The 9,676-nt window shown below is 40.8% G+C and overlaps 1 pseudogene; it reads right to left on the bottom strand.

The window, feature by feature from the left end:
* Positions 1-7,391: 7,391 nt before the first annotated feature.
* Positions 7,392-8,504, bottom strand: LOC132816607 (myosin regulatory light polypeptide 9-like; annotated as a pseudogene).
* Positions 8,505-9,676: the final 1,172 nt, after the last annotated feature.

Here is a 9,676-nt window from a genome sequence, read left to right as displayed (position 1 = left end):
CAAGGGGCAACTAGGGACGGGGCGTTAACTGTTGGTCCACTTCCCATGATAGAATCTTTTAAAATGATGAAATTAGGAGAAGAGATTTGGTTGATTATAAATCCAGGGAAATGTGACTTGAAACAGAGGAGTGTGGAATCTAGTCATTTATAGAAAGGAAATGTATAACTATTTGAAAAGTTTAAGAAGTGAATGGGACTAAAGGGTAGCCCTCCAGATTGCTGACACACATTCAGTGGGCCAAATGGCCTTATTGTGTTTGGAAAAGCTCTGTGAGAATATTAAAGATTCTGAGTGTGATTTACAGGATGGGACTGGGTTTGGATAAGATCCGGCAATTGTATAAAGAAGCTGAGGAATACATGAAGAACATAGACAACCTGAAACACAAGCTGGATGAACTGGCAGAGGTAAGGAACAACGCTAGTGTCACCACAACTTCCAGCTCTTCCAACTTTCCTTATCTTCCTCCCTACCCGTTGTGAGTCAAATAGCACTGATTCTCCTTGGGTCAGAGGTCAAGGGAACTGCCTGTGCTATAATGTCATCATCAGAGTGAATCACTAATGCTCTTCAGGGATTAGACAACAGGCCAATTCAGAACCTCATGGGCCAGATTCAATCAGTGAGCACTGTTTAGTCATGGACTGACACCATAAGTGTCTAATAATGAGGACTGGATGGCTTGTTCCCTTCTCTCTGAGTCACAGCCAGTCATCCAGAATTACCCTCACCAATTTCAAACAAAGTCAGAAGTCACATGACATCAGGCTATAGTCCAACAGGTCTATCTGAAATCACAAACTTTTGGAGCGCTGCTCCTTCATCAGGTGACAAAGGTGTAGCACTCCAAAAGCTCGTGGTCTCACATAAACCTGCCGGACTATAATCTGGTGTCATGTGACTTCTGACTTTGTCCACCTTAGTCCAACAGCAATACCTTGGTTGCAATAACCAAGAGCAAGGAATCTATTTAGCACCTAAAATGACTCTATGACTCTATTTCTTCATTGGGACCTCTATGAAGCCAAATGCATTCGATACACAGTCATTTTTGTTATTGCAACCTATTGTTTGGAAACACCAGTTGCCCTGAAATTTTTTGAATAGCCAAACTCGCGACACCGTTAGAACCACCCTCTGCGAGTGGAAACACATGAGCTCAGGTATCTGGATATAAAGTAAATTTTATTGCTGATTTATGATATTTGACTGGGCCCTCACCCAGAATCTTTATATCACTGGCCTTTACCAGGTCTCACACCTGCAAATAGGTGTTCCAACATTATTCTGTCACCCAAAAAATTCCAATCAGACTTGGACCATTCCTGACTGAAGAGGATACAGTGTGTCCCCTTTATATGGCGCTAAGCCTGACCCCAGTTGCCAGAAGTTGAAAGGTCATTTTCTGACCCCTGACCCAAGAATACGAGTAGACTCTCAATAGTTCTCAGCTGTGTTCAGGTTACTTCAATGTGGATCTGACCAGATTGTTGGCTGTCTCTTTTTAACACAGGAAATAGGAGCAGGAAGACGCCATTCAGCCCATCCATAAGATCATAAGATATAGAATCAGAATTAGGCCACTTGACTATGCCATTCAATCATGGCTAATAGCTTTCTCAACTTGATTTTCTTGATTTCTCCCTATAGCCCTTGATTTCCTCATTAATAAATATTCATCAAACTTACTGCACTATTCAGTACCATCAGGGCTGACTTTTGGGTTCGACTCCACTTTCTCGCCCACTCCCACTGTCCCAAGATTCCATGAGACCAGGAATCTGTCTATCTCAGCACTAAACACATTCAGCCATGGAGGACCCACAAACTTCTGAGAGAGAAAATTGAAAACCCTCTGAATGAAGCCATTTCTCATCTCAATGGAAATGATTGCCCTTTTAGTGTGGGTTTGTACTCCTGCTTTCCAGATTCCCCGGCCTGTAGGAAAAATCCTCTCAACATGCTGCTTACCATCACCTTTTCAAGGGCAACTAGAAAGGAACAATAAATGCTGCGCAGCCAGTGACACCCACCTCCTGCATCGGTAAAAATATGACATCTTCCAACACCACCCTCTCCATGTCTTGTTCAGAGGACTCATGCATCACAGTTTTAATTCAGAAACCTTGCAAAAGGTGATAGTATCTATGATCCTCATGCACTTTCCTTGCCAATTTAATGCCAACTCATGCCCCTTTGTAAATTGGGTGAGGGCCCAGACTTACGAAAAGATTAACTCTGTTTATACAGATGCAGAGAAATTCTGACTTTATTTGATTGACAGCTCTCTGAGTTTACGATAGTTTTTTTTTCAGTGATCTTTGTCTCTTTGGTTTGATGTTTGCTCTGAAATAAGAGGCCCCTGTTTCTGATGTAATGGTTGGTTGAAGCTTTTTGAGGTTAGGACAATGCCAGTGTTTTTCTAAGTTATGAATGGTCTTTATTTCTAGCTATTTCACATATGGCATTGTCACTATCGGACAGAACTTGTCAAATCTTTCCCTCTGTGACCCAATTACAAAGCTTGAAAGTTGTTACGTCCCTGAGTGAGAACAGTAAATTTGGGAATACAGCTGCCCAGTTGATATAATTTAGTCAGAGCTCAGGGTCCTGCCTCAGAGCTCATAACTCCAAAATTTCAGCTCAGAACTCCATCTGGGTTTCCAATCCCCATTTTCCCAGGGACCAATCTAGTAAAACCTCTCTGTCCCATCACAAGTGCATATATATCATGTGAAAATGCACACAATATTCCAGATGTGGTCTCACCAACCCTTATACAACTGTACCAAGACTTCCTTAGTCTTCTACTTATAGAGTCATACCTCCTGTTAGTAATCTCTTCGGTCTAACCAGTCCATGCTGACCATAATTTCAAGCTAAACTAGTCCCACCTGTCTACTCCTGGCCCATATCCCTTCAAACATTTCCTATTCATGTAGTTACCTAAATGTCTTTTAAGCATTGCTACTGTGCCCACACCCACCACTTCCTCAGGAAGTTCATTCCACACATGAAACACACACTGTGTAAAAACAAAAATGCCCCTTTTTTTAAATCTTTCTCCTCTCACCTTAAAAATACACTCCCTAGTCTTGAAAAACCCCACCCTAGGAAAAAGACACCTACCATTCATCTTATCTATATCCCTCATGATTTTATAAACCTCTACAAACTGCTACACTCCAAAGAGCCTCAGCCTATCTAGCCTCTCCTTATAACTCAAACTCCCCATTACCAGCAACCTACTGGTAAATATCTTCTGAACCCTCTCCAGTTTAATAATATCCTTCCTATAACTGGGCGATCAGAACTGGATACAGTATTCCAGAAGAGGCTTCACCAATATCCTGTACAACCTCAACATGACACCCAACTCCTCTGCTCAAAGGTCTGAGCAATGAAACAAGCATGCTAAACACCTTGGTAACCATCCTACCTAAACTTCAAAGAATTTTATACCTGAATCCCTAGGGCTTTCTGATCTACAAACTACCCAACTTTTAATTGTATGATTCTTGCCTTTGTGTGTTTTACCAAAATGCAATACCGACATTTATCCAAATTAAACTTCACCAGCCACTTTTCAGCCCATTGACCCAACTGATCAAGATCCCTTTGTAATTTAGGTAACCTTCTTCATTGTCCACTCTACCATTAAACTCTTTGCAATAATTGTTTATAATATCTGAACTGGAACCCTATCTGACTGGGTCTTCTTATCTGCTGTAGATAAGGAGGCAGCTGATTGACCGGTTTGGGAAAGTGAAAGGAGAATTTATAGATCTCATGTCAAAATGTCGTGATGAGGAGTTTCGTATCGCACTGCTAATGCGAGAACTGGAGGCGGCACAGAAGAAATTTGATGAAGAATTTGGCACGGTAAATATTCAGCTGACATGAGGTCATTCAGATCAGGCTGTCAATTAACTTGTCAAATGGGCAACACTTGAACTCTGATTGCCCTGTGGTAACTGGGGTTTCCATCTTTAATGGGACATAGCTGCTGTTTGCCATGTGCAATGTTTGAGTGGCTCAATTTCCAGCCGTCCATATACATGGGACCAATGGCTTCTTCCTGTACCATAGAAATACTGTGATCCTACGAATGTGGTTCAGTGACTTCTGAAGAAAGGTCACTGTACCTGAAAAGTTATCTCTGGCTGCCTCTCCACAGGTACCGCCAGACCTGCTAATTTTTCCAGCAATTTCTGTATTTGTTTTTGATTTTCAGTATCTGCACTTCTTTAGTTTTTTTACTTGTAGATTCAATCCCAGCCTATAGGCTCAGCACAGCATTGAGGCTGATGTTCCCAATGCGGTACCATGTGATTGTTAAACAACTAAAAGTGCCATTAGTTGAACAAGGCAATGAACTAAAGTCTTCTAGGAGAAAGTGAGGACTGCAGATGCTGAGATCAGAGCTGAAAATGTGTTGCTGGAAAAGCGCAGCAGGTCAGGCAGCATCCAAGGAGCAGGAGAATCGACGTTTCGGGCATGAGCCCTTCTTCAGGAATGAGGAAAGTGTGCCAAGCAGGCTAAGATAAAAGGTAGGGAGGAGGGACTTGGGGGAGGGGCGTAGGGAATGCGATAGGTGGAAGGAGGTTAAGGTGAGGGTTAACCTCAGCAAATACCACATGGAAGCTGCAGTTAGCTGCAAATTTCATGCATTGTCCCTCTACCATAAGGAGAACATTGCTGTTGAACCTGCAGAAAGAATTTGCTGAAGAAAGGTGAGTTTCCCATTTTAAAAGTATTACTGCTTCAAGAAAACAGAGTCAGCCAGCATCAAAACCCAACAGAGAGAGACAACAGCAATCCGTGTCAGGAACCACCGGACAAGTTCAACACTCCAAAGGCAAACTTTCACCAAGAAGCTGATTAGAGGCACATAGAAAATGCCCGAAACGTCGATTTCGCTGCTCGTTGGATGCTGCCTGAACTGCTGTGCTCTTCCAGCACCACTAATCCAGAATCTGGTTTCCAGCATCTGCAGTCATTGTTTTTACCCAATTTAAAGAGAGACACCAGTCAAACCCAAAAAAGCAAAAATCTTAGTGAAGGAGTCTCTATAGGAAGCTGAGGAAGTCTGTGGGCATAAAGTGAGATATTCTGAGGGGAAAAGGGGAATCTGTGTAAGGACCAAAAAGGGAAGGGGAGGAAGTTTGAAAGACAGTTTTCACCTCTCATAACAAATACCATTGCCATTGAGAACTAGCCCCATGAGGCAGAATTATAAGGGACAGTGAAGGGACTAGACAAATAATTTAGAGACTCAGGAAAACTCAGAATTTATTTAAGCTATAAAAGAGCAAATTAGAGAAATCTACTCAAAAGGAAAAGAAAAAAACCAAGAGGAATTAAAGTTTTAAAAGATCCAGAACTCAGTCATTAAATATAGATTTGATGGGAATATTAACTAGATCTGCAGTAGAGAACTTTGTTTTGAGGCGACTGTAAAATAAAGCACTCCTTCCACATTGAGAAAAACAGGGGAATGTCCATTTTGTCTCTGAGGAAGCAGGAAAACTCCATCTTGGGGAAAAAGACATGAAAACTATGTTGGAAGTCATTAAAAAATGTGAGAAATCTGAAAAAGGTGATATAAAACCCAGTAAGCAGGAAAGAGATACAGTATTTCAAAGAAACAAAATTTTAAAAACAGAAGATCAGCAAGGGTCAGCCAGTTATAAATATGAAGGTTTATGTACAAATTTAACACACCTTTACAGCAATACAAATTTAAAAAGACTAGAAAACAAAAATACTGCAGAGTCCAGCAAGCTCTTCAGGAATTAAATTTACAACAACTTTGGTGAATCAAAGAATATAAGCTTGAAGATCAGTAGATTGAAAGAAGCATCAAAATGACGCAAATTTAATATGGCTTTACCAGTAGCAAGAATTAATAAGCACATTGATAGGGAATGGAAGGAAACAAAATACTTCCTCAAACATTCCAGCTCAGAGACAGACTGTACAGAACACAAGGTTGGACACTTGTGGAGACACTTCTTTACGATACAGAATTGCTTCAAAACTAGACACAAAGTCTAAGTAGAACAAGTTAATGCATGACTGTAGACAATAGTGGGGGGTCCTATTGTGGATGATTAATCAACAGAATATTGAATACAGATTATTTTGAAGAAGTCTTAAAAGTGTTTGCTGATTACTTCAATTTAAGAAACAAATAAAATTCTTGAATAATCAAATTTTAACCGAAGAGTTCAGCTTCCAGGAGGATCCATGGACAGTTTCATGAATGACCTCTACAGATTAATGGAAAACTGAGTATGGAGCTTTGAAACAAGAGGCAAAATTGGAATTGGAATTATTGATGAGTCTTTATCAGATTTCTTACAGTCTGAAGAAGAGTTCATTTTAAAGAAATCTGTTCAAATTATGGAAGAAACAGACAGATGCTCAGATAAATCCTGAGCTTGGAAGACCAACTGTGCCTCAGGAAAGCAACAAGAACTATTCAGTTTATATGGCATGGACATGGGATAGAGCCAGCACAGAGAGTACATCACACACCACATGTTAAGATGTAGAGTCAGTGTTGTGGAATAACGGCACAATGTCCAGTCATGACAAAGGAATGTCACATTTGTAAAACCAGGTCACTTTCAAAAGATGTGCAGGAGTAAGCAACACATTCAGATCATTCACACACAATAAAACACCCACCACCATGAGAGAAGATAACTTGCCTTAGACCAGGTCCCTCTGTTGGAGAAGGTACCAAGAGATTTCTAGTTCACCTTGATGATCTATAGAACATAGAATGTTACCACGCAGTACAGGCCCTTCGGCCCTCGATGTTGCACTGACCAAAAAGTTAATCTGATTCCCATCTGACCTACACTATTCCATTGTTATCCATATGTATATCCAATGCCCATTTAAATGCCCTTAACATCGGTGAGTCTACTGTTGCTTTTTGTTTGCAAATTTAGAACTTTTATTTAAGTCAATTTTGAAAACAAAGGACACAGATCTGAACAGGGTGTGAAGTGTGATCAAGAATAAGGCATAACATATCTACATCAATCTGCACAGTCACTTGGACACTTTGGCCTTACCTCAGACAAAATTGGGAAGACTCTGGATAAAACTCTCAAGTTAAACTGAAACCTTGTCTTTCGGATCATCTTCTGGTATCCCTCATTAAGCAGCTTAGAACTTTCTTCACATCATTTAGCATTCAGTAGTATTACCAAATATCACTGATTAAAATGATCATATTTATATGTTTAAACATAGCTTCAGAAGTTGAAATCCAAAATTGAACAAACAGATGCCAACACAACTATATCATGATCTTCAATGCAAAATTAACTTTTTGCTGATCATACCCTTTCAACTCATGAGGACAATTGTCTTTAGACAAACCAAGTATACCGATCAGAAGAGTTAGATGGACAGTGGTTCATTTTCCTCATCATCCCATATATTGCAACCTAAATGACAACATAAAAAAAATTCAAACAACTGAAAAATGAGGAATTCTGGCAAGCCAGATCACTACATCAAAACACTTTAAACAAATACCACCACTTTGGAAGTCATAAACCAGAGACGAGTAACCGCTAGCAAATGGCTAAAACCTTGTGGTTTCCAAGAAATATTCAAGCATCAAGTGATCTGCTTCTCGAGATTCTTGCTCCCTGCCACTAACCTTCCAGTTAATTCAAGTGTGTGTAAAGTGTGCTAACATGATTGAAAAATATAAGTCATGAGAAAAAGCAGTGTTTATTAGAGCCAAGGCATGCAGTATGTTCCAATAGGTATAAATTCTGTAAAGTAAATGAGGAGCTTTCCCCCAGCCCCTGTACATTCCATTGGTCAGCTTTGTCCTTGGCACCACATTTCAGTATGTGACTAAATTCAATGTAGTTACAATTGCCCTTAGTATCAATTGGTGCTTCACAGAAAAGTTCACCCACCTCCTCATCAGTAAACCCATCACCCATTGTTGGCAACAGATCTCTCAAGTAGTCTTCCTGGATACAATCTGTTCCTTCTTCATCAAAACATACAAAGGCATTTCTGGTTACATCTTCAGGGTGTCCCATTCAGCATTTCAACAAACATGGTCATGAACATGGTAAAGTTATTAGGCCATGGAGCTTCATTCATCATTGCCTCTAGGTATTCATCATTTGGGTCCTTTCCAAGTGAGGGTAAAAAGTGAGGTCTGCAGATGCTGGAGATCAGAGCTGAAAATGTGTTGCTGGTTAAAGCACAGCAGGTCAGGCAGCATCCAAGGAGCAGGAAATTCGACGTTTCGGGCATAAGCCCTTCATCAGGAATCAAGTGAAGCTAACATATCATGCAAATCCTCCTTATCAATGAAGCCATCATGGTTCTGACTGATCATGTTGAAGGCCTCCTAAAACTCCTGAATGTGTGACTGATCAAACATGGTGAATGCATGAAGCTGCGTGCTGAAAACGTTTCTTGGTGTCTTTCCCCTGGTTCTTTTTGCTTGACATAGTTGAAATCGGCGCCTCTCCGGCTCCCTTAGTACTGGCACTGCCCCACTTCCCTGATAACCATCAAGGCTGCAGCAACTCTAGATCAGCCAGAAGATACAGCACATGTCTGTGTGAATGTAAACCCTGTTTATTTTAAACGTGATATTGGAGCATTTGTTAGTGTCCTATCAGACCAGCTCCTGTTGGCTGAAGATACAGACATTACTATGTCAGTAATAAGACTACACACAGAAAGTGGAATAACTGTCAGGACCAACAGAATTTTACACATTTCACTGCATTCCAACACACATAAGGAAGTTGTTCACAGTCAAAAATCTTCACTTCAGAGCCTATGTGCAAGGCTTAGTCCCAATATCAGAGTTAAAGGAGATGGACACCCCCCTGGAGAGCTACTGGAGCAGGAACAAACTGTTCTTGACAACCAGTCGAAGATGTCATTGATCTTCCTAGACTAATGGTGAAACCCAAACAGATGAAACAATTTAATGAGATCAGGAATGTTGGAATAAGAGAGTAAAGCAAACTCCACAGGGTCTGGGAAAATTGTTTGATCCTCTGTCTTATCGTACAGAACAGTCAATGCTGGTGACAGTGATAGAGCCAAGTGAGCAACAATCTAGCTGTAGCTTGATTTAGAGACTGAAATCATTTTCTTCCTGAGTTAAACATCCACAGAGGGTGATGGAAGAATTCCAGCTGGATAAATAAGTCAAGAGAAATGAGGAATATTTGATAGCATGTGAGTCAGATACAGTCTCAGAAATTGTCTGGTCTCAGCAGCCAAGAAACTGAAAGATCCCATCCAATGAGTGAGAGTATACCTTGACCAGAAATCCAGGATAGTACAAGCAGGGAATGAAAGAACATGTTTCAGCAGGAGCAGGTGTGTTATGTGAGGGACATTTACAAGTTTAAAGGTCTCCCAGATGATGTTATGGGGCATCAGAGAACAGTGAAGGAGAAGATTCAGGTTCCCCAATTTGGAAATGTCCAGACTCCTGAATTTGTGAAGTTAGAGACTAGAGGGGTGATAGAGGGGGTAGATGGAGGTGTACAGTAATATATCTGATTATATGGTGGATTAACTAGGGGTAAATACCTGGGAAGGAAAGATCTTCTGGCGGTGTCCCGCAGGGTTCAGTGTTTGGGGCCGCAGATGTTCACGT

Source organism: Hemiscyllium ocellatum, chromosome 6 (genome assembly GCF_020745735.1).
Source record: "Hemiscyllium ocellatum isolate sHemOce1 chromosome 6, sHemOce1.pat.X.cur, whole genome shotgun sequence".
In the NCBI taxonomy this organism is placed as follows: Eukaryota; Metazoa; Chordata; class Chondrichthyes; order Orectolobiformes; family Hemiscylliidae; genus Hemiscyllium; species Hemiscyllium ocellatum.
This window is presented reverse-complemented; position numbering and strand designations above follow the sequence as displayed.